Source organism: Lissotriton helveticus, chromosome 6, assembly GCF_964261635.1.
Source record: "Lissotriton helveticus chromosome 6, aLisHel1.1, whole genome shotgun sequence".
Lineage (NCBI taxonomy): Eukaryota > Metazoa > Chordata > Amphibia > Caudata > Salamandridae > Lissotriton > Lissotriton helveticus.
The window spans coordinates 732,517,088-732,543,625 of record NC_136067.1 but is presented as its reverse complement, the minus strand read 5'-3'; the positions used below and the strand labels follow the sequence as shown (position 1 = coordinate 732,543,625).

The 26,538-nt window shown below is 45.8% G+C and overlaps 1 protein-coding gene across 3 annotated transcripts in view; it reads right to left on the bottom strand.

The window, feature by feature from the left end:
* Nucleotides 1-26,538, bottom strand: part of MMS22L (MMS22 like, DNA repair protein) — a 602,587-nt gene that overhangs the window by 281,203 nt on the left and 294,846 nt on the right. The gene's annotated exons all lie outside the window — the stretch shown is intronic.

The window sequence follows — 26,538 nt, the reverse complement described above, 5'->3', positions numbered from 1 at the left end:
CCCCCAGTTTGCGTGTGGAGTGCGCTCTGGGGGGTATTGTTAAAGTGCGCTTGGCTTTTTGATAACATATCTGGATGCATTTAACAATCCATCTGGCTATCCCTGCTTTGGAAATCGGGTTGCCTTTGTGTTGTGGTGCGAAGGCAACAAAGAGTTGTTTTGTTTTTCTAAAGGGTTGTGTTCTGTCTATGTAGTACATCAACGCCCTCCGTACATCTAAGGTATGGAGCATTCTTTCCGCCACCGTTTGCGGGTTTTGAAAGAATGCTGGTAAGTCAATAGTTTGGTTTAGATGAAACTGTGACACCACCTTCGGAAGGAATTTGGGGTTAGTGCGTAGCACTACCCTATTTGGATGGATTTGAATGAATGGCTCTTGGATTGTGAGCGCCTGCAGCTCACTGACACGCCTCAGAGACGTAATAGCTACAAGGAAAGCTACTTTCCACGTAAGGAACTGGAGTTCACACGAGTGCAGTGGCTCAAATGGCGGTCCCATCAGTCTGGTGAGAACGACATTGAGGTTCCACACCGGAGCTGGCGGTGTTCTTGGGGGAATGACTCGTTTCAGACCTTCAAGGAAGGCTTTAATGGCAGGCACCCTGAAGACAGAGAGGTGCTGCCTGTTCTGGAGATAAGCCGCTCTGGCGGATAGATGTATCCGAATGGAAGTGTACGCTAGATTGCACTTGTAAAGATGCAACAGATAGCAGATGATGTTGGGGATAGATGCATCTAGCGGGTTGATGTCATTGGCTGTACAGTAAATGACAAAACGCTTCCACTTTGCAGCATAGCATGCTCTAGTAGTTGGTTTCCTCGCCTCCTTGATGATGTGCATGCACTCCGGAGGTAGGTTAAGGTATCCAAACTCTAGGACTTCAGGAGCCAGATCGCCAGGTTGAGCTGTTGTGGATCTGGATGCTGAATGTCTCCATGGTTCTGCGTCAAAAGACTGGGCGTGAGGCGCAGTCTTTGATGCGGCACCACTGAGAGTTCGAGGAACGTGGTGTACCAAGCCTGGCGCGCCCACGTTGGAGCAACCAGGATGAGAGTCATCTCGTGCTGCCTTAGCTTTCTTGCGACCAGCGGTATTAGAGGGGCTGGCGGAAAAGCGTACGCAAATTTGCCTGACCAGTTCATCCATATCGCATTCCCCTGCGACTGTGGGTGAGGGAACCTGGCGGCAAAGAGTTGGCATTTTGCGTTCTCTGCTGTGGCAAACAGGTCTATCTCCGGATGACCCCACTGCTGGAAGTACGGGTGGAGAACAGATGGGTGTATCTCCCACTCGTGCATTTGATGGCTGTATCTGCTGAGCAGATCCGCCATCTGATTGTCCTTTCCTGGGAGGTGTTCTGCCATGAGGAAAATGTTCCTCTGAATGGCCCACTTCCACATGCTCTGAGCCAGATGAGACAGCTGTGGCGAGTGGGTGCCTCCCTGCTTTTGAATGTAGTACATCGCGGTCATGTTGTCCGTCCGGACTAGCACGACTTTGTTGCACAGATGTACAATGAAGGACTTGAGCGCCATGAAGATTGCCATCAGTTCCAGATAGTTGATGTGCATCTTTTGTTGCTGCGTCGTCCATAGTCCCTGCACTGTGTAAGTGAGCAGATGAGCTCCCCATCCCTGGAGAGATGCGTCCGTTGTCAGGACAATCTGCGGCACGGGCTCTTGGAACAGTCGGCCCTTGCAAAGGTTGTGTGGAGTCCACCAATGCAGAGAGTCGTATGCCCGACTGGTAACCAACACTAGGTCTGTCAATTGCCCACGAGCCTGTGTCCACTGATTCGCTAAGCACTCCTGGAGCGGGCGCATATGTAGCCGTGCGTGAGGGACTATGAAGATGCAGGAGGCCATCATGCCTATCAATTGCATGAACACTCTCGCTGGAAGCGAGTGTTGTGGCCTGAACTTTTGGATCAGAGCCTGCATGCTGTCTATCCTGACTTGGTTTGGCTGAGCCATGGCCGTCAGGGTGTTGATCGTTGCACCTAGGAACTGCCGGACATGCGCCGGCTGAAGATGCGATTTTGGGTAGTTCAGAGAGAAACCCAGATCGTGAAGAAGGTGAATTGTAGTCGACATGTCTGCGGCGCACTGTTGCTCTGACTTGGCTTGCACGAGCCAGTCGTCTAGGTAGGGGTAGACATGGATGTTCTGCCTCCTGAGGTGCGCCGCTACTGTCGCCAGACACTTGGTGAACACCCTCGGGGCTGTTGTGACTCGGAAGGGTAGGACTTTGAACTGGTAGTGCCTGCCTTGAATAGTGAACCTGAGGTATTTCCTGTGTGACGGGTGTAGTGGAATGTGGAAATAAGCATCCTTGAGATCTAAGGTTGCTAAGAAGTCTCCCTGGTTTAGCAAGGGAAGAATCTGTTGCAGTGTAAGCATGTGGAAATGTGCTGATAGTATGTACAGGTTGAGGGGACGTAGATCTAGAATGGGCCTGAGAGATCCGTCCTTCTTTGGAATAAGGAAGTACAGGGAATATACCCCCGTGCCTTCCTCCCCCACCGGCACGAGCTCGATTGCTCCCTTTTGCAGCATCACCACTACTTCCTGCTGCAATAAGAGCAAGTGCTCTGCGGACATAGGCCGTTGCCTTGGCGGGATGTTGGGTGGAGTGGACTTCAACTCTAGGCAATAACCATACTGGACTAGTTGTCGCACCCACCTGTCTGTGGTGACGTTTCTCCAGACGGGCAGGAACTGCTGCAGTCTCCCCCCGACAGGTGTTAGGTGGTCGGGGGGCAGTGACAGAGAGTCACTGTTTGCTGGGAGTAGAGGTGCGGGAGCTGTTGTTTCCTCTGCCGCGACCTCTGTTGCTGTTATTCCTGTAACCTCCCTTGTTCTGTTTAGTGAATGAGGATTGTGCCCCACCTTTTGCGAACTGGGATTGTTGACCCATTTGTCCTCTGGTGACTCCACGTGCACCTGAGCGACGAAAATTGCTGCCACGAAACTGTTGTGACTGTAGGGCCCCCATAGACTTAGCAGTTTCTGTGTCTTTCTTTATTTTCTCTAGGGTGGTGTCAACATCCGGACCAAACAGACTATCAGGATTGACTGGCTGATTAAGAATTGTTGTCTGAATATCCGGTTTAAACCCTGAGATGCGGAGCCACGCTTGTCGTCTCAGCATAACGCTAGTGTTGACAGCTCTAGCAGCTGTGTCTGCAGCGTCAAGTGCACACTTGATGGCTGCGTTTGAGATTAGCTTCCCTTCCTCAATAAGCAGTTTGGTGCCCTCTTGGAACTGTGGAGGCAGGTGTTGTACAATCTGTTCTAGGGTGTCGTAGTGCGCCCTATCATAACGCGCCAAGAGCGCCTGTGTATTGGCGATGCGCCAAAAGTTTGATGCCTGTGCAGCTACTCTTTTGCCCCCTGCCTCTAGCACTTTGGATTCCTTATCCGGGGGAGGAGCTTCACCCGTAGTCTGGGAGTTGGCACGTTTCCTGGCATTGGCGACCACAAGAGAGTCCAGTGGCAATTGTCCCCGAATGTATGCGGGGTCTCCAGGAGCAGGTCTGTACTTTTTTTCAATGCGAGGGTTGACCACTCTCGCTCTCGTAGGCTCCTTAAATATGTCCCCAGCATCTTGAGTACTCCTTTAAGCATAGGCAGTGTCTTTACTGTCCTTTCAGAGACTGAAAAAGTGTCGAAAAGGAAGTCTTCCTCAACAGGGTCGGCATGCATGTCCACATCGTGATTGGCTGCCGCCCTTTCGAGTAGTGCATGAAAGCCTGCTGAATCCTCAGTCGGGGATGCCCGTGCATTAAAAGGCTGCGGGTCCTGCCCCGCACCTTGGGTGTTCTGGTCACCAGTGTCATCATATGAATCCGGTTGCACATCAGGTTCATTGATTGGGAAATTGTACTGCTCGTCCTCATCATACCCCTCACCCGCAGAGTGTTCTGGGGAGGGAGTAGGGCTCCGTCTCGGAGGAGGCTGGATTGGTTCCGTGAGGCCTGAGGCGTCAAGGGGCACCCTCTTCTTCTTTAGTGGGATGACATAGGGGTCCACTGGCTCTGAAGTGATTTTCCTCTTATAGAGGGTCAGTTTGCCTGTGTCAGCGTCGATGAAATGCTCCGAATCGTCCTCGGATTCGAGTACCTGACGTGGAAGTGGGCCAGTCGGTGAAGAAATCACCTGTTTCGGTGCCGATTTGGTTGAAAATGCTTTTGGCGCCTCCTTCGGCGGCAAAATAAAGAGAAGTTTCCCAGACGGCTTCTCTGGAGTGTCTTTTCGCGGCTGCGTTGACGGTATCGGAGCCGACGGGGCAAAGGCCTTCTCCCTGATTCTTTTCAGTGATTCGGCTATGGGGGACGGCACACTCACAGTTTGTGTCGGCGCTGACGAGGATGGTCTGATTTTCCCCTCGGATCCGACGTCCTTGTGGGCCTTGTGCGCTTTGGGCGCGGATCCTGTCTTTACCGCCTCCGATTCCTGCGTTCGGGGCACAGACTTCTTTCCGTGTGCCTGCGTAGCCTCCTTGGAGCCGACTTTGGCGGGTTTTGACGGCGTCGTAGCCGCTGACCCGTGCCGACCATCTTTCTTGGAGGACCCCTCCTCTGGCGTCGGTTTCGATTTCGCAGCATCGGAATCGACAGACTTCTTCGACTTCTGCGGACCGGAGGTCGACGGAGTCGATGGGGTAGCGGGCACGGTCGCTTTCACCGGCACGGTAGCCATCTTAGGGACACTCGAGTCCTTAACTTTCGGTTTCGTTTTCGGGTCGGCCATTTTAGGTGTTGTCGATCCCGATGGTTTCGGTTTCGAAACAGTCTGCCCAGCAAGTAAGTCCGTGGCCGGGCCCGAAGGCGGGGCTGTGGCTTGCGGCAACGGGTCCTGGGTAAGGCCGACAGGCGATCCCGTGTCCCGGTCGGTATCCTCGTAACCTTCGGGGCAGAGCTCGTCCCCTGAGCTGTCTGCCGCGGCCCCATAAATCTCATCGTCGTCTCCTACCTCGTCGACGTATTCAAGGCCTTGACCCGCGACTCCGTCGTCGTCTCCCGGATCCGCCTCGACCTCCGTCTCGGGTGGGGAGATTTGGAGATGATGACCCTGGTCCTCTTCGTCTTGGTCGCCGAAGATGTTCTCCGGATCCGGGGCCGCTTGTTTAGCTTCCATGCGCATCGCGCGCCGAAGCTTGAGAGTCTTCTTTGAGCGGAATTGTGCACACAACTTGCACTTGCCGTCGTCGTGGTCAGGCGAAAGGCATTTGTTACACACGGGGTGTAGATCGATGTGTGGGTACTTGGACCCACAGAGCGGGCAGTACTTAAACGGGCTCCGCTCCATGGCCGAAAAGGCTTGCAGTCGTGTCGCGATGAGAAGGCCTCAAAGTTCCGAGAGCGAAGAAAACTCCGCTTATTCCGGCTCCAAGAGACGGAAGACTCGAGACCGTGCGCAGACAATACCGACGCAAGAAAATCGAGGCCTTTTGGCCGCTAAAAGTTAGTTTTTCTTGGTTCCGACAGTAAGACGTCGAGACCACATCCGAACCCAATGGCGGAAAAAAACAATCTGGGGATTGAGCCGATGCCCATGCGCACTGTAGTCCAGGGGAGGAGCCACCTATCTCAGGATACTTCGAAGACTCTTCCAGGACAACAATGTGCAATCATCCGAGCCCAACACTAGGCGGCGATCTAATGCTAAGATATGAATTTAGCAGCCCACATGCCTCGAACGTAGCAGTTTAAGTTAAGATGGTTTTGCCAAGAATCTGAGTCAAGAATTCTCTTTAAGGGTTTAGTCAGCTCCGTACCTGGGTAATAGAAAGCAGGAGGTCTGGTATCTCTCTTTCAGGACTCGATATCCCAGTAACCCGCGAGGGTATCTGGAAACACCGGAGCTGGATTTCTCGGCAGGAGAAAAGACAGCGTCTCTCTCAGTGCGTCAAAGGGGAGGGGCGGCGTCCGTGGGCTCTCGCATCAGCTGGGCTCTCGGGCAAGTAGATAGCCGCTCTGCTCCAAACCACCGTGTGTTTGCTTAATGCAACGTTGGTATATTTATATCTGAAAGGTGCCAGGTTTTTTCAAATTATCCCTATTTCTAAGGTTGTATCTTTTCTCAGAGGGCTCCCTCTGGGGAGACTTGTTTCCTCGGTCAGGAGATCTTTCTCTTCGTTGAGGAGACCTTCCTCTGGACTGGAATCTTTTTTCTTTGGGAGTGGGTTGTTTATTTCCATCCCAACTCTTTTTTGGAGTATTTAGATTATTTTTAATAAAGGTTTTTTCAGGATTTTTAGTTAGTTGGGGTTTTACTGGTTTCCCACCCAAACTATCTCTTCCTAGTTCTTCATAGGACTTTTCTATGATTCTGGCAAGTTCAAATGGCTGTTCTGCTATATCTGTTTCTTTCAATTTCTGGCGGATCGCCACAGATGCTGCTTCTCCTTTTATGTTGGCTAATAATATAGCCGAGACCTGCTTGAAGTCTTTCAGTAATTTCATACCCAGAGTTAAAGCAGGTTCTGGACCGTATTCATTTTGAATCTGTCTTAGCACATCTGGTATTATCGCCATAGACGGAACACCATGTGTTTTTGTGTAAATTGAAGCAAAGACCGTGCCCCAAGTGTCACAGTCCTCCACATGTGGTGCGATCCCCATTGGAAGACAGATAGTCAGAATTCTGTGTTTCTCAGTAGGTGTAGTATCAGGAAATACTGCCTCTATTTGAGTGATTTTTTGTGCTAACCAGAATGGAATTTGTTCCCGTTTTGCGGGTGTTTTACCAAGACATGATTGTATGTTCTGTGGTGTAATTTTGTTTGTGTTCCCCTGATGAGGGGTCAGCTGTGGAATGTTAATCGCTGGTTGGACTGTTGAAGTCCGCATTACATATTGGACCAATTGTCTATGTATTTTAATTAGTTGTTTTAGCTGAGCTAAAAGTTCCCGGTTTGTCATTATTTCAATGTCGGGGTGTGGTGTGTAGCTGGCTAGAACCGTCCACGTAGCTCCTGGTCTACCTAGTGGACCGAGCCTGGTGATGTGATTTTTATGTTTTAGGGCGGCTTTAAACCAGAGCAGGTGCTCTTGGTAATTTAGTGGGATTTCAACCTCCTCGAAAGGAGTGTATTCATCCGGAGAATCCTCGATTTTGTAATAGTGGAATTCTTGTGTTACAGCGTTTGCTGCTGGAAAGTTTATCCATGAATAGAATACCTCTGTCTGCCGATATTCATGGGCCTCTACCACGAATATGACTGTACCACCTTGTGATGTCAGTCCATTTTCTATAAGTTTTAGAGTTATAGTTTTTCTTATGTTGAGCGGAATGAGTATAACATTCGGGTCATTGTCTCGGAGACTTGTGTCATCCGCTAGGAGTTTAGCTAACAGAAAGGTTTTTGTTGCAGATCAAGTTTCAAGGAAACAAAGATTAGGTGCACAATATTCTGGAACACTGTATCCTTCAACGTTGTCTATACCAAAAACTATACACAGGAATCTCTTCCTACTAAGTTCCGGCGGATTTTAACCTTTTACCCACTCCAGACGTCTTTTGGAGTATTTACGTGAAAAAGGGGTCTGCATGAAAAAGCACGACTGAGTTACTCTAACGTCTTGCGTTAGATTTATCGCCTTACCAGGGCTCGAAAATTCCACTCGACCGCTCGCATAGTCGAGCTAAATTTAACACGGTCGAGCTGTTTTTAGGTCCTACTCGCCCTTTCTGGCGAGTAGGAAAACAAACCAACTTTTCGCCTCTGTCTGAAAACGGAACAAATGTGACGTCATAACCAGATTTAAAGGCATTTTTATTGCTCACAAAGTTAATGAGCAATAAAGATGCCTTTAAATCTTATCTTGTCACATTTGCTCCGCTTTCAGAGACGGAGGTCAAGTAGGTTGCAGTTAAGTCGAGGACATTTTTTAAGGTACTAGTCCTGCAGGACTAGTACCATTTTTTGGATTTTTCGAGCCCTGCTTACCAAACGTTGGGCGCCATGTAGTGTAGTTCCTATATTCCCAATAGGCTCTGCGCATTGGAATAATATAAACAGCAGTGTAGACGTAGGACTGAGGTCATCTAGGTCTCTACTGACTATATTAGACTTAAGGTTTGCCAGCTAGCTCAGAGGTCACTAGAAACTTTCTCAAATAAACAAGGAGGAGTTTAACCTCCCTGGATAGACAAGAAGGGATTAGCTTCTGACAACCATAAAACATGACAACTTTGCTCCCTCAGAATAAGAGTGTATCTCTAGTGTCGTGTGAAAACAATAGACAGCTATTTCACCTAGTCAAGTGTGCATACTTAGTTTCACCAGAGTGCAGAGAAAAGAGAGACGGGCGTTTTCAATAAAAGGTGTTGTTTATTGAGCAGTCTTCTTTCTCATGCAAGAGAAATGAATTGACACAATTGCAATACTTATAGTAAAGTGCGTACAGTAAAGGGAGTATTATGAAATAATACTGTAAAAGCATTGATATGGTTTCTAAGCCATATGATACTTTAAAATAGATAAAATATATACATACATATATACATTGACTAACATACTCAATTGGTGCTTTTAAATACGCCTACCCCGGTGTACCTGACCTAAGCCTAATACGTGGGAAGGAGTAAGTAAGTAGCAGTTTAAGTTAAGTTGGTTTTGCCAAGAATCTGAGTCAAGAATTCTCTTTAAGGGTTTAGTCAGCTCCGTACCTGGGTAATAGAAAGCAGGAGGTCTGGTATCTCTCTTTCAGGACTCGATATCCCAGTAACCCGCGAGGGTATCTGGAAAACCGGAGCTGGATTTCTCGGCAGGAGAAAAGACAGCGTCTCTCTCAGTGCGTCCGTGGGCTCTCGCATCAGCTGGGCTCTCGGGCAAGTAGATAGCCGCTCTGCTCCAAACCACTGTGTGTTTGCTTAAGGCAACGTTGGTACATTTATACCTGAAAGGTGCCGGGTTTGACGTAAGGTTGGACATAAGACGTCAATAAAGATGTCACTAAGAACTGGCCGTTCTTAGAGTGCTCACAGGAATTCTAGGACGAAATCAAAACAAAAGCAATGGGGATTTCCCAGGTTGCTGGAGGTTTGGTTTGTTTAGAGAACTCGTTGTGCTTTCTAGGAGTCCGGGGAAGTAACCTTGCTTAATGTGGACTGCATGGGCTACGACTAAATATGGATATGATTCTTATGCCTTTATAAGGATATTATTTATTATAACAGTATAAGGGCATAAATCAGGAATATCGAATTAGGTTCCTAGATAGAAACACAATATGCCCTGCACTGTGAAAGGAAAGAAGGAGTCATGTACACAGAGTGCTCCAGGACTGACCACAACTGGTCTGGACTAGGCAAAGGCCTCTCTGCCCTCAGAGAACAAAGATAAACTGTGTATAAAAGAGGGGACCCAGACCCCAGACCTTTAGATCACTACTGGGAAACAAGAAGAAAACTTTGCTGATCAGACGAACCAGAGAGACGGATGAGAGACTATCCCTAAGCTGAAGTGCTGCTTGGGGTATTGGCCTGCAGTGGTTGCCTGACTGCCAAAGAGAGGAGAGAGGAACTTTATGTGTACTTTCATGAACTTGTGAAGGATCTCCAAGGGCTTGAGAAAGAGCTTGCCTCCTGCTGAAGTCTCAGGGACCACAGACTTTCACCCACCAGCTCCCCAAGAGTTCTTTGGGAGTGCATACAGTTGTGTTGGGCTTTCTGAGGATCTGCGTGTCGCAAAGAGCTGGAAGAACAACTCACGAGGAAGAAGCGTGTCGCCGCCGCTGCCATCGCATCACTGAACAAGGGTGTCGCCGCTGCAGCTGTCGCATCGCAGAAGCGTCTCGCATCACCGGAGAAGAGTGTCATCGCCGCAGCCGCATTGCTGAACAAGGATGACGCCGATGTAGCTGTTGCATCGCATCGTAGAAGCGTCTCGCATCACCGGAGAAGAGTGCTGCCGCTGCAGCCGCTGTTGTCGCATCACTCAACAAGGGTGTCGCCGCTGCAGTTGTCGCATCGTCTCGCTGGAGCGTCCCGCATCACAGGAGAAGCCTGTCCCAGCTCAAAAGAATCGTTGAGTCGCAGGACGGCCGTCGGGAGTGCACGCATCATGTTGCATTAAGAAAAAGACGCCATCTTTGTTTTCATCGCACTGGATCATCACTGCGTTGCGAGCCACATTGCCACGAAAGAGAAGTAAGGGACCGACGCATCACCTTCCCTGCAACACTTTTGTTGTATAGCGTTACGCATCCTAAGGTGCATTGACTCAAAGTGTCACATTTTAACATCTAAAGAGAACTAAGCTAATTCTACCATTTTAAGTACAGTATTGTGGATTTTTGTTGTTTGTGGTCTTGTGATAAGTCTATATAAAGAATACTTATTTTTGATATAAAACATGTGTGGTGTCCATCTGTAGTGTTGTCACTTGATTACTGAATGCGTTCACAAATGCATTACACACTGCCTCTGTGATAAGCCTGCCTGCTCGTGCCAAGCTACCAAGGGAGTGAGCAGGGGTTATTTTAGGAGTGTACCCCCTTACCCTGACTAGACGCAAGGGTCCCTATTTGTCACAGGTACCTACCTATGCCAACTAGAGACCCCCAAATCTAACATGACTGTATTACTGTTTGAGTACTGCATAAAGAATTCACACACTACCTTTAAGGTAAGCCTGTCCGCTCTGTGCCATAGCTGCCAGGGGGTTGAGCTCTGGTTAATTTAGTAACTTCAAGGGTTCACCCTGAAATTGATTGTGATTATTACTTGAGATGGATTCTGGCACCCTCAACAAGAACTCCAATTCCTTAAGAGTTACACAGCGCTGTACTGTAGTCTGAGGACAAAACTATAGAATGCTCAGTGAGATTGCTGTGAAAGTTTCATCTCCGATCTGTCGAATGAGCGAAATCAAACCCAGTAGTCAGCTATGCAGGCCAGGTAGCAGGCCTTTGAGATCTTCTTTCTTGAGGGTAGATCCTCTAATTATACACAGAGGAGATTCAAACATACTTGCATGCTCGGCAACCCTGAAACCCTTATTTATGCTCACCATAAAACATAAAAAGATAAAAATAAATAAATGACTTCAGAGAGAAAAATTCACACCGGTAATAAATCACATGCAAGAAAATCTGACGATCCCCACACCATAACAGAGAGACACCCTGTAGCACCACTTGCTCTTGTAGCTGCATCAGTTCAGATTCGAATGTCAATAAAGCCAGCTGAAACAACAGATCTTAACACTAGGCCAATTCCAGTGAGAGGCTACCTAACACTAGTCACTAAGGGCAATGCTCAAAGGTTTGCAGGAGCCACAACAAACTAAACCATAGCTTTCCAAAAAGAACCGAAAAGAAATATTGGGAAAGAGCAGGGAAGCACAACTGTGCATAATAATGAAATCCTGGAACAGAGAAGACCCCATATTTCACCTACAATAAAGGTTCAATCCTCTCCTCACAATCTCTAGTTACCCATCACTTTCATCTGCATTTACATCTGAAGATTTTTAATCAGGAATAACGTGAAGAAACATGTTGACAACTAAACAACTAAAAACAATTTCACAGAGAACGGAGATGTGGATCCAATACCAAGAAGACTGCAGGTGCCACAACAGGAGAGTGAACGGATCTCTCAGTAACAATTATCCCCTATTAACTGGACTAAATCCCATTTATATGTCCTTCAGTATGGTCTATCCACCCTGCCCCGCAATTGCCCAATTCAGGTCAGCACCAAAGAATTCAAATACTTGGGAATATTTCTGTCTTCGGACACCGCGTGTCGTTATGAAGAAAATCTCCTTCCTCCGATGCTTAGCTTAAGGCGAGATATAGCCAGCTGGAAGTCTCTTCCCCTCTCTCTTCTGGGCAAGGCCGCACTTTTTAAAATGATGTCCCTCCCCCTGTTTACTTTATGCCCTGCAAAATTTGCTTGACCCTGTCCCCTTGAAACATTTTAAAGAAATTGAACACCTCCAGAGAGACCTGTTGTGGAATGGACCGCCACACATAGCCTTGGGCAAACTTACACTAAGGTGGTATGGCGGTGGCATCAGCCTACCGGACATAAAGAAATATTATTGGGCCGCACACCTACAGCCATCAATCACAGTACATAAGTAGACATTAGTAACCCGGCTACCGGATGGATAAATGGCTTCTCCCTGGAGGAAATTATAATGGATCTCTTTATTCGAAGCCTAACCGGTCCAGACTTACAGGCCCCACGGGACACTCAGTTAATGTGTGGCATGCTGCAAATAGATCCCTCGGGTGGGAACGTAAACTAACGTTGGCTATCCCCCAATGGGACTCTGCCTATCTATGGACATCGAAGGAGTTTGATAAGTGGGACTTGATTGGCATCTCACAAATCAAAGATTTATGGGATAAGGGAGGGGTGAACCCCTTTGCCACTCTCCAGAGTCAACATGAGCTAGCTGACACTTACATTTTCCGATGCAGACAGGTTAGCCATGCCCTACATTCCCTCATCCCACAGGGCACATCCCTATCTAAATCATCCCCACTAGTGGACAGAATAATGGATGGCCACATCCCGGATAAGACCATCTCACTGATTTATGATAAATGAATACATAACATGGAAGACCCTCTTTCAGTAGTACGCCAGAAATGGGTGGCAGATGGCATAGATATGGATGATGAGGAGTGGCAGGAGGCGGTATCTTCTCCTCGAGTGGTAGCCATCCCAGCTCGATTACGACTAGTTCAGCTGAAAATCCTGCATAGGATATATGTGACTGGCCCCCGCTGGTGCAGATGGGGAGAGTGGAGACAGGGGATTGTCGCAGACGATGCAGCCAAATCGTTACCTTCATGCATATCATATGAGAATGCACACTTATTCAAACATATTGGAGGGAAATACACGCAGTGATGAGGACAGTCCTAAAAGTTGCAGTTCACCCTGAAGAGCGCAGATGCTTGCTAAACATATAGGAACCAACCGACGTAAACGCCCATCAAACACAATGGGCCACCTTGGGTTTCATGCTTCCAAAAATAAACATTGCCCAGGCCTGGGGAGCGGCAACTCCCCCAACTCTGGAGGCATGGGAGTCTAGTATGGACTGGAGTATGTTTAGAGAAAATACGGTTTATACCGCCTGCGGCTGTCCCGAAAAGTGGCCACGCATATGGTGGAACTCCTATCGCGGATACATTTGCGTTCCCCCACAGAGTATTGAACATGATGACTTGCTCCCTCCTTGAAAGGTCCTTACTGTATGTAATGTGTGGTTGTATTGCCTCTATTCGTCATGCATATACTGATTCTCAGCTGATTACTTAATGCTTGTATGCCGATGTTTGTTAAAAAAAGTTTTATAAAGAAATAAATAATTATCCCAAGAAAAACACAGAACACCTCATGTAGGAATAATCAAATTAGTACCCCCGATTTACTCATAAGATTACACCAGAAAACCCAAAATACAATGACACAGCAACATCTTCTTCATATGCCCGCTCTTAAGATTTTTTCCAAGACACCACTTACGACTAAATGACTTCTGTTTTCTATTCCACTGCTGACCGATATCATTTATAATCAAGCAATAGTCAAATCCCCCCTGTATCAGGCCACATTTGGGATAAGTAGCTTCATTTAAGTACCGCTTTTCCTGGCATGGTCTGAGTAGAGGAGAAAACCTTTCGGCTCTCTAGCCTTGGTACCTCAGTTATGCAGGGGCATAGTTTTCCTCCCAGGCCTTCATACAAAACTTTAGTGGAAGGGCAGACTTCTTCACTTTCAGACCCAAGTGATCCCTACACATCACTAACCATTTGTCTAATGGTTTGATGGTCAGGTTGAAAGCACAGACTACGCTGTGTATCCTGAAGGTCAAATTAGGTAAGAACAATAAATGTTGCAAAAAGGACAGCACGCTAAAAAACATAAAACTTGATAAGGAATTAGGGGTGGGCGGAGGGAGGGGGTTGAGGAGGGCTGATGTGCCAAAATAGAAAATAAGATGAACAAGAAACATGGCCTCCATCAGCTGTCCAGAATAAATGATGTGAACAATTCTTACGTCGTTTTATAACACGCATTACTACTAGTCATTAGAACAGATGGCTACCTAGCACTCAGCGGCTTGCTTGACAGAACCCGCTGCTTGCTTGACAGAACCGAATGCGAGGATTATCCTGGCTTTCGTAACTAAAAACATTCAGCAATCAACAAATATCACTACAAGGAAACCCACTTTCAAGCCACCTCGTGTGGAGAAACTCAAACAGCTGATCAGCTAACAACCAATGGAATGCATAATATCCCAAAACGTCCTTTGCATTGAAACTCCTCCTGTTTCTTTGCTGGTGAAGAGCCAGTAAAGGGCTCTTTCCTTCCACTCGTTTAAACTGTCTGTTTTATATAGGTTTGTATTGGTGTTAGCGATAAACATATTTATAATCATAATTGTTGTTGTTTATTTCTTGTGGTGTGTGTTGCACTCCTGTTCCCTTTCTCCCTGTCAGACCCAGTCCAGTGACTGCTACTGATGGCTGAGAAGGGCGCCAACACTCATATATGGCGTTCTGGCTGGAGGGGCAAAGGTGCACTCTATGTTCCTCTCTTTAGACAATGGTTGTGACCCTTCCGGTGCTTACCGCCTGTCAGACTGCCATTTCACCCCGTCCTTTTCTTTTCTCATTGGTGTCGGTAAAATCAACTACCCCTTCATTAGCTGTCCTGATCGGCTTGCTTTCGGGGCAGCATGGACCCTCTTCTTACTCGGTAGCTGCAATCATCCTTCCCAGAACTATGCAACCATAACATGCCCGATGCTCATCTGCTCGAAGACCAACGCTTTTTCTTTTTGATTATCACGTATTTAGTACAACAAGGAAGAAAAGCGTATACAACTGTTACAGTGGAGTTGTTTTTTCTGTATCATTTACTTCTTGTAACATTGTAAATATACTATCTAGTACCCTATCCTTGATTGAATAATATATAAAGAATATTTTCTGTATACACCCGTTATTTCTGCTCCTTTTTTGTATTTTTTATTTTTTATTTAAAGTGATTATTAACACTTGTCAAATTGAATGAATAACCGAATGTTACATGTTTGAACATAGACCACTATCCATTGGGGTCGCGAATTAAGTTTCTTTAATAAACACAAAATATTTTTCAACAAAATCCCTTGAAGGTACCTTTACCATATTATCTTCGAAGACCGTTAAGGCACTGCTGCCAGGCTTCACATGCCAATATAGTGGTTCCCTGTAAGCAAGTACTGGTCTCATTTGAACTTGGGCTCGATTTGGAGTCAATCTTTTGAAGGCTCTAGAGCGTTTCTTGGTAGAAGTGATGACGCTAGGGCTTGTTTTTCCTTTGCATATAGGGCCTTGTTCATGAACCTAGATTGTACCAGTGTATCTTGTTGTGGGCAAGTTTAGGTTAGTACAAGTCTGTAGGTAGTGGTGCTGCCTCCCTTGTGTAAGGAGCATTTATTGAAGAAGGCATCTCATATTCTATAAGTCAGTAATTTTCAGAGGCCCTATGACTGTCTGTTCAATATCAGTGAAAAGGATTAGCAACTATCATCAAGCTTTTGGAGAAGCAGCTTGATCATCTCTCTGCTTCTTGAACTCCTCCACTCCAACCTAGTACTGAACCTACTTTGTGCGGTTTGTTGGCATGGCTTTTCAAGCCACACACTCACAGAGGATAGGAGCAAGGCCCAACATTGAGCAATGGTCAGATTGAAAAGCTGAAGAAGGCCTTCATGTCTGCCCCACAAGAGACAATGCCTCTGCTTTTCTCTCAGGAAGGGATCAGGTGGACGCTAATAGTCTGCCGTGTCCTAGGGGCACCAGGGCGCAGGCTGATCTATCATTCTTTGGAAAAGGATGGGGAAGACGTGGCTTCTGAGAATTTAAAGGCAAAGCTCAGAAGATCTAGAGAGGTTCCTGTCAGGGAACGGAACAAAGCACATACACATGGGCTGATAAGGGGCCTTCATCCATAAATCGGAAAATTGGTCACATTAGAGGTCATAGAATATATTATTTAGTATAGATAACGTGTGCCACACTCGGTCTTTGGAATACACCTTAATGCCAAGGGTTGGTTCCCACGTGCAGGTTAGATCACATTAACCTCTAGAAAAAGATGTCAGAAGCTGCAAGTGGGCTGAGTGTTGCATGTCCTATGTGACAAGCAAAGCTTCTTATCCCCAGAGAGAGACCAAATGGTTATGATTTTATATGAACGTATAAATCATAGCGCTCATACCAAAACATGCTATGGGCTACTGGTGAAGTAGTCTAAACAATAATGCAAATGGAAGACAAGGTCAAAGAATGTGGTACTGTTTAGACCCTAAAATTCTAAGATGAGCACAATTTACCGAGATGAGCACAATTTACCAAGTGCCTCGTGGAAAATATTACAATTGCATGATTTTGAACAAATTACATTGCTCCATATTACTTTCAATCACAAGTTAGAGGAGGTGGATCCCCCTGAACCTGGACTGCTGGCTTTAGGCATGCTTTTAGGGAGTCGCTCAGTGAGGATTCAGGGCGATTCGTGCACATTTTAAAAGCCTTGATGCTCAAAGCTTTTGCCCAAAGCTTGCAGGGGGGCTGGATGCAATAGGGAATGTCCGTTAGCTGCAGCAACGTTTAAGGTTCCCAGGGCTCTTATGTGCCGAAGAGAGGTAGATTTGGCATGACTAGTTCAGGTCCAACCTCTCCTTTCTTTCTAGAGGCAGAGGGGTTTGAAAAAAATACCCTAGAGGGGCAAATGTTGTGCAGTAAACGTTACAAATGAAAGTTATCTCTTTTTCACTTTTAAAGATGGATGGGAGAGTTGCAGATTGTATCAGCGAACTGACAGAAATTACTTCACATGGTTAGTACAGGTCTCCAGGACAGACTTTTTAAGAACTTCTGTAAAGCCAGTATGGCCTCATTCTATTGCGTTCTTTCTGGAGAACTTCCACTTGTATTTACGCTTTACAGGAGTTAGTCAGACATCTCCAACGAGTTGCTTGTGAGCTACCAGTAGCTCCCCAGCTCCTTGTGATTGGCTCTCCTGTGTGCATCCCAGCCTACTACAATGGAAGCCATTTCTTGGTTGAATTATTTGTATGCCAACATTAAAAAGCATATTTGCGAATTACAAATGCACTGTCTGGAGAAAATGGCTGAATTTTGAAAATGCCTTTAAAGCCAATTTTTGAGTTGGAGAGATGTATTACTCCCATGATTATCTTGGTGCCAGAGGGAAGGTTCAGCTATGGATGTTATGTATTTTACTCATGTAGAGGCATTCCAAATTGGTAATATTTTTTTACTTTACTGCTGATAACCCTGCTTAATGCACGGATGTGATCACTGCTAACAATCATGGATGGGGTGGTGACTACTACCTTACTAATATTAGTAGCTCAGGATCATTTTCATTTAACATCGGCAGCTCGTTGCAGAAAAAGTTGGAGACCCCTGAGTTAGGTATTTTAAATTCAAACAGTTTAAGAATTTGCAACTATAGAATGCAAATAAAGTTATGACCCTGATGCAGAAGTAGTACAATAATGAACGTTGGACTTAGAAACAATTACCTTTGAAGTTCAAAATGTTGCTATGTTTGATTTCCAGCATGGATGTAAGACATGTGAGAGAAGGGTTTGGTTGGAAGGATGCTTACTCTGGAGGGAGTGACGTTCTCGGTATTCATAAGAAATAAGACAAAACTTCTTGATCAGCCAACCGACTTTTCCCAGATATATATAGTAAGGTGGGTGATTGGTGGAGCAGGTTTAGATACCTTTATTTTTAGTGGCCATTTGGATCAACGAGAGATGACATCTAAAGTGTTCTTTCTAGAGAGCAGATAAGATGCCATTTTGACTACTGCCGATTAGTCCACCAAGTCCACATTTAAGAGATTTTATTTTGAATCCGTGGTGGATTTTGCTGGTCTAGTGTTGAATAACCTGTGAAATAGCATGATCTCCTCCGGTTCTGCCACAGACTGTGCAGTTTACTAGCTGGATTTGCAGTTCTATAAATAGCATGACGGTGACACTTATCGCTCTTCTTAACTGTTACATTTTATGCTTGTGCCGGCCCTATGAAATTGCATAAGTAATGGTGGGCATGTGTTTGTAAGGTGGATCTCTTTTTTGTTTTAAATTGTTTACTGAATTTTTTGTTTGTTCCTTTTTAATATTACATGCATTAAATCAGACAGCATAAGTGAGTTTGCACATTTTGACATTGATACATTAAATCACATGACAACTTACATCTGCTTAACTTTGCAGACTGATGGCTTGTGTACATAGAATATTTGAAATGCCTAGGTAAACAGAGCTTTAACATTATGTCTTGTAAGGCGGATCTCTTTATGGAATGTTATGATGTATATCGCTTTGGTTGTAAATGTATTCCAACACTGAGATTGTGGTACATAATAAGGATCTTAAAACACACCTACTCATGGGAGCTGACAAGAGGCAAAGAAGAAAATGCAGATGGAAGTTCAACGTTTTTAGGTTTCATGGAAAATAAAAAACAAGCATTGGCAGAGCCAATCGGTCTCGCCTTTGGGACCTTGTAAGTATTTAGCCATGCAACACATTATCCTAGGTGCTACGACATCTACTGATACTGTACGTGCCACTGGTAAACAGGGGTAGCTACATTAGCGAATTAAGCTACAAGGGGCTTGTATGGGCCACAAAAGAGTGAACAAGATGCGAGTGCCCTTGTGATAGTAACGGACGTAATGGTGAAGCCAGTGTGCCTGCTCACGTTACCAGAAGTGAAGAGACAGGCAAACGTTTATTTGCAGGGATTAGCACATACGGTGGAGCATGGCAGGTGGAATAACTTCTCAAACAGGAGCCAGAGAACAGAGGAGGAGGGGGTGGGGGCAAAAAATCGGGGTGGAGAGCGGAGGAGACGGAAAGGAAGGGCAAACGAGGAGGGGGGAAATTAACTGGGGGTCAATGGAACACGACCAACTATTTAAATGGGTGCAGGCAAGAGGAAATGGCAGAGCTGGGACGCCTCTCAAATAAGAGCCAGGGTTAGAGAGGGGCGAGGGCAAGAAAAAAGAGGAAAGTTAGATGTCTTGTGACGTCATAGGTTGGTCCTGGTTTTAGGTTTTAATCACTATGCAAACTTTGGTTTGCGGTTTTCGGCTCCCACAGTGGCAGGGGTTTCAGAAATAATGGAGTGCTGCGCTTTCATCGCTCGTCCCTGTCTGCCAGGAGTTACTTCACTTCTGTTGCGATCTGCAGAAAAAAAATTCACTTCCGTTGCGATCTGCAGAAGAAAAAAAATCAGGAAACAAAGGTAGTGTGTATGAAGATAATTTCTGCATCGTGTATGGAGTTGTTTCGTCGCTGCTTTTCAGCCCACCCATGTCCGCTCACGCGGACTGCCTCGAGGATCACACCACTGCGTGGGCAGCTACCTCAGTCTGAAGGTGCATGCATGTGCGAGCCCGGAACAGGGTCAGTCAGTCACGTGTGAATTAATGAATGCCTGTTTACAGAGATTTGAATAGCTCAGAATATCCGTAAATATGAAGTCACAGCGACACTGAAGTTTTTGAGGGCTCTTCACAAAGGGTAGTTAAAAAAAAAGTAATTTTTATGTGGAACAGAATATCCAGAAAATCAATACAAAGTATGGGCGCATAATATTAAGTTAACACTACTGAATTTATTGCCACAATGACTTTGATTTCTACATGCGCAAATATGTATCAGACACAGATAAATTAAGAGCAAGGGAGTGTGAAGCAATACTATTAAGCATTTCGAGATGTACCAAACTAATAACAAGCATTGGCTGCGCGGCAGTGAAAGTGGCAGCAGGGGGAGGGGGCATGGGCGATTTCCTTTGGGAGTGTGCGACCATATGGCACCACCATATGGAGCCGCGCGCTCCCGAAAGGAACTCGCCAAGATTTGCACGTGTTGCATTGCAAGCAATGCAACGCGTGCACTTCTTTGCTGAAAAAGCTCTGCTGATGGCATTAGGTCGCCTCCTATGCAACGCATGCGCATTGCGTAGGACGAGACCTAAAAATGAAAGTGGAGCAGTGTCAGTGGTCCTGATGTTTTGTGGGACTATACTGTAAAGCACTGGTTGTTGTCTGAGCATGTTTATGTTTTCTCTGGAGGTGTGGTTTGTTGTACTGATGTTTTCTGATGGCTAATGAATTTTTGTTGTAAAGAAAGAAAGCAAACTCTTCGCATCCATGTCCCTAATAGAACTGCAATTTTTCTTTACCTCCTCACAGCACTTTGCACCACTGTTTCGCTCACTAGATTGTGTACACACGTGGAAACAGATAATTAAATCAGAGGAACATAAAACAGCAAATCACTGCACCTAAATTATTTTGTCTACTCTTACTCCAATGTTTATCTCCTAACCATAATGTATGTGGACAACTACAAAATCTCTTAATGAGTAACCAATCAATTGTCTGCAATAGGGATTGAACGGTAGTCAATGGTTTGCATTGAACCCTCTCGGCTAGCATGACAAACAGCTTTCCTTAGGAGGGGAAACTAGATGCAAAAATAGTCAAAATAAACTACAGCAGATAAATGAGCTGATAAAATAATAAAAGGCAGGCGAATTTGAAACAAATGGGATGCCTCGAGTGGTTTTACAGGACAGTCAGCAGTTACAGTCTATAATCAAACTCGGAACAGCAGCAGGAACAGAAAAATACATTTCCTCTAAAAGAAACATTTCAAGACTATCGTGTGCTGCTGTGGTCTCCTGGGGAATCAGATGAGCAATGCAAATGAACAGAAGCAGGAATTCGGCTGTTCTGTAAAACAAGTTTGGGTTTTTGCTTGAAGTTCCACTGGAGTTTCCAAGTATCAATGTTTGGTAAACGGTGAAAAGAATCCGGCTGCGATCGCCCTAATCCCAGAACATATGTTGACTCTACAACTTGCTCCTCTGGGAGAGAACAGCAGGGAGCAGGCACAGAGATTCTCAAAGTCCTCTTCAAATGATGTTACATCTGGCTCAGCAAATCCACACTGAATTGCTATTTGCACATTTTATTTTTCTTCACTGGTTATGAGCAGGTTATTGTAAATCATGCTTTTAAAAATTCAGGACCTACTACCACAAGGAAGCAATTGATGTGGGGGAGGCAGGCAGCATATGACATACGTGGGAATTCAGAAAAAGAAGAGAAGGCCGACAAACGTAAGGAATGAGAAGGCGGGATAACCCCACCCAATGCAATTTTGGTTTTACTCAGTGTATGCGCAACCTCTGGCATCCCTATGTCAAATTCTTTCGGAGATAATGAGGGAACCTAAAGCAATCTGTTAGTTTTCTGACTCTGCAATTGGTTGACTAGCCGCATTCCCGCTTACCAGTCTCTGGGCACACTCGGGACGCCTTGTTGCGGACTGCATATCCCAACTTCCACAGGGCGAGGACGCGCACAAAAAGGAGACGCCGGCCCGCAGCCCCTGTAGCCGCTCTCCCGCATACCTGTCTCTGGGCACATGTTGCATGCCTTGCTGGGGATTGTATATACCGACTACCACAGCGCGTGGACATGCACAAAAAGGAGCCTGTAGCCGCATTCCCGCTTACCGGTCTCTGGGCACACGCTGCACGCCTTGCTGGGGACTGCATATCCCGACTTCCATAGCGTGCAGACGCACACAAAAAGGAGACGGGAAGCGCGCGGGGACGCGCCCGGGCCAAGGACAGGTCCGTCCATGCCCGGAGGAGGCTGGCTGGGCCCCCACTCTGAATCCCTCTGTCTGACCAAAAGTATTGTTTTATTCCTTGCTTGTTAAAAATAGTGAAGAGGAAAGGACAAATGGAGAAAGCGGGTGGAGGGACTGTAGCAACGCTTGATGCGTTCTTGTCTAGAGCAGCGAGCAGCCTTACCCATGAGATAGAACTTACTGAGAGGCCCTTTTTCCTCCCCCATTGAGGTCACCCACAGGGAGCGCTCTAGAGGAGGTCCCTCACACCCAGTCTTCACAACTGTCAACATCTGTTAACCGCCAACATATCCAGCTGGAAACGCTACCTGCCACACCAGCGCTTCCCGTCGTGACTAGAAGGGCGCTACAGCACTCTCCCCACACGGACCCATCTAACGATCCCCCAGCTCAGCGTCGTAGGGGTGTTGGAATCCCAAAGCCTAAGCCAAGTAAACCAACTTGAATCCACTACGCAGTTAATGGACAAATGTTTCCACTGGCTCTCACACCACCTAACAGACTCAGGAATGAGGAACTACCCCTTACTAATAAAATCATCATGACCATGAGAGTGGGTTGGCTGGGTAGCTCTACTAAATCTATTGATGGAGACTGTGTGGTGGTAAATTTTAACAGTGCATCTGTGGGAAGTGTACTCGTAAGTAATCGCCATTGAATACCCCTTAGGAGTACTCAGATTACACCTTTATCATTGGGTTATTTTTATAGGCAGGGCCCAAAGATTGGCACGGAACAGAGGGCTAGACCAGGGCCGGATTAGTCCGTGATATATGGGGAGAGTCCCAGCAGCATCATGGGGTTATGGCTGCAACATAGATTTGCTGCTCTTTCAGATATGGAAACCTGCGACTGACTAACCCCAGCTACTCCCATTAGGAGTGTATATTCACCAGACAGCTTAGTTCCTGTAATACAGGGGAGTCCTTTGGCTGACCCAGCCTGGAATATAGTCGACTAAAGTAAGATCAGTCTAGTATCCTGGAACGTGGCAGGAATCATTTCAAAGCTGGCAATAACCAATGATACAAACTTTGGCTTTCCCTGGAAATCATTTGCTTTTAGGAAACGTGGGCCAAGGAGCCCGTTTTTGTTTTGGGGTATTGCTCTTTCCATACAGCTGCATTGCCCTCAGTTTCAGGCAGAGCGGGGTCTACTAACCTTAATTTCCAATACACTCCCTCTACAAGTAAGGGTGGTTGGCTCCCTGAATAATCATGTTCATTTATTTTCTTTTATTAGAGTTTACCAACAAAGGACCATGACTCTTAATTAACTTTTATAATAATAAAACTGGGGGAAATATGAAGTTAGTGGTAGACGAACTAAACACGAGCAACATAAAATAAATTCCCTAAAAAATAAAGGTCCACCAAACATCATTTCGGTGCGGGACTTTAATGCTCACCTAGGTAAATATACAGAGGCTATGGAATGCGAGCTTGAAGATCTCCAGGGTAACCCCCTTCTCCCTTTTACCCATAATGAGTATAGTGATAGTCTCAATAGACTTCTATGTATGAGAAATATGGGTATAATTAACACCACAAAGACAGGCCTTATAGGGAAAACATTTAAGAGGATAAATTATGAGTCTACGATTGACTTCATTCTAGTCTCCGCTACAATAAGTTTAAATGTCGCCCACATAGCGACCATTTTCACATGTTACAGTGTCCATGCAGCGACCATGCAATCCTACTTAGCAACTTAACTATTCCCTGCAAGCCAAATAAACACCAACAGGCAGTATTAAACATCTTGCTATCCAGGAAAAATGGATACCAACTGAAGTGGACGCAGATTGAGAAGCAGAATGTGCCACCTGTAATTATATCACAAACAAAGGACGATATTTTATGTTGTCTGGCTGAGGAGTCTTCTGCGGCATTATTAGTCACACAGTTTAGAGCTCTTACAGTGAGATTAAAAGCAGCACTTACTGGACCTAAGCCAGAAAATGGACCACCATAGAGGATGGTTCGATTCTCCATGCTCAACAGCTAGAGGAGCCCTTGGTATGCACTAAAAATCTCCCCCAGAAACTACACGTCTGTTAGAAGTAAAAGAGAGAAGAACCTCAGGGAGCAAGCCTGTGCCGACCTTCAGCAAGCAGCTGGTACAGGCAGTAGCAGTGACTTTTGGAAAGTCATTATGCACCCAATTTCAAGGACCTAAAAGATCCTTCCTTAGATGTACATGTAAGTGAGGAAGCATGTGTGGGATATTTTGAAAGCATCTATGGTTCCAACAACCCGCCTGTTTCTCAACCCACCGTAGGAGACCTTCCACCTCAAGTAACCCTAAAATTCTTACTTCGGGAGGTCACAAGAGGGCTGGCAAGCTCCGTCTCAGGGAAGGCATTGGGTCCCGATGGGTTGCAGATTGACCTCTTTCAGGACAATTATGATCTGCGCCCCCCACCCCCTATTAACTAACGTTTTTAACAGCATAGCAATGGAGGGCCCCCCACCAGACTGGAAGCAGAGTGTAATAATTCCAATATACATGAAAGATTGATAGGGGCAGTCCAAAGAACTAAAGACCCATCTCCCTACTGGATACCACGGCTAAGTTCATGTGTCAGCTTTTATTATTACACTGGAGGAATGGTCCCAAGAACACAACATTATGATACCAGCCAAATACGGTTTCCAGAGGGGGAAGGGGACAGTTGATCAATGCCTCAATCTCTCACTTTGTATAGATAAATACACCAAAGTAAAAGACGGGAAGATCTACATGGCCTTTAGGGACCTATCTACGTCCTTCGACAGTGTGTTCCATCAGAAGCTGTGGCCTAAGGGGATGGGTATCGATCCACTAATAATTTGCTTTATTCATCAGCTATACGCCAATGCTACTGCCTGTGCTCGGTATGGCATAATCGGGGAATGTACACGTTCTTTTAAGATTGAGGGAGGAGTCAGACAGGGATGCGTCCTTGCCCCATTTCTTTTTTCCATCTATACAAACTGAGTGGAGGAGGTCCTGACTGGCTCACCTCTGGACGTGCCTACATTTGATAGAATCCCCCTTCCAATATTGGCGTATGCTGATGATGCAGTCTTAAAGGCCAGGATAGTGGTAGCTCTCCAAAGCTTAATAACATATGCCTCATTCAAGGCCTCACTAGAGCGAAGAGTGAATGAAACTAAATCTTTCATCATTACAGCCGGAGCAGGTAAAGGCACAAAATCCCCTTATTTTCACCTGGACTCAAAGAAAAATGAAGTGGTAGAGTCCTTTACATACTGGACAGTCCAATTCGATAAAAGCCATTCTTGGGCAGGCAAATTTAGTGGCAGAAAGAGTCCTAGGCATGGAACGAAGTCTGCAAGCCGTCAAGTGCCTTGCTAAGAAGCTAGGAACCAGTCCCCTGGATCCCTTTAAAAACATCTATCACGCAAAAACAAAGGCAGCGGCAGCCTATGGGGAGGGAGTCTAGGGGATGGCCTATATCTACCGACTCCAAATAACTGAAGACCGCTTTTTCAAAAATCGGGTAGCGCTTCCCCCGTTCTTTCTCCAATTATATTTTACACCTTGAATTAGGACTACCTTATATGGTAGACTCCATTAGATTGGTGCCAATTTTGTTATGGCTCTCCATTTGGCACAGGACCACTATCAATCTAGCGCAGAGTATAACTGGAGATTGTTTGAAGCTGGAACATTATTATTAGAGTAGCTGGCTTAGATACAGGGAGGCAAAACTGAGGGCAACTGGAATGGGAGAATTATTTCGGGATCCAACATCTTGTAGGAGGGTTTCCAAACGGAAAGTAACTGAGGCATTTATGCAGAGGGCTAATTTTGCCCGTAGGGAAAAGAACCATCAACAAAAAGCATCTCTTGCGTATGAAATTATCCCCCCCCCCAAGATTAGGGGAAGGATTCTCATATCTATCCACTATCACGATCACACAGCACAGATACATTCTACTGACCTTCTGTTTGAACTTAATTCCTCTGATGTTGGGTTCCCAGAGAAGACATTGAAACACTCAGATTTGATTCCATGCCGTGTGACAAACACTCGCCCCAGTCTCACTTACATCTTAGCCTGTTCTGCAAGTTTTAACAAACTGAAAGAGAAGCTTTTATTCTCCCAATTTTTAGGCGGAACAATTTTACCCAATGTAGACGGCTGTACTGTAAGTCTCCCCCCGATCCCTTCATTTGTTTCTCAGTAGCCACCTTTCTGTGGGCTTGCACGAAAAAGAGAAGGGGGCAGGGCAGCTCCAGAATCTGACAAATTACTGTACATATAACACAAAGGTACATATATGACTCATTGACAACCAAAGTTTATTAAGATTTTAAATGTTTTTATCCAATGGTCTGTATCGTATATTTAATGAGCTCATGATGAAATTGTGCTTTTATGATCTGTGCAAAAGAGATTGAATAACGTTTTATTGATTGATTGACTCGATGAGGTATTAAGAGCTGTGCTTTAGCAATGGAGGTCAACCTTTGCGCTATATTCCTCATATGGCTTCTGCTGTTTGCACTGGTATTACACTCCAAGAGTAAGACCCAAGTTCTCTCATGATCGGTCCGACCATGGTAACAAAGAGTACTTAATTTGAGCCGGTGGTTTCCGCTGCTCGGCACCTAATTGCTAACACCAGCACTTCTGATAGAATGCCACATGGTGGCACTGTGTGTCTAATTGAGAGTTGAGCACAACAACAGTTCTTTATTAATGTAATACACAAAAATAATTACTAATACCTGCCGCCCAAGCAATTCTTGTACCTTTGGAGACTGGAATAGCTTGAATT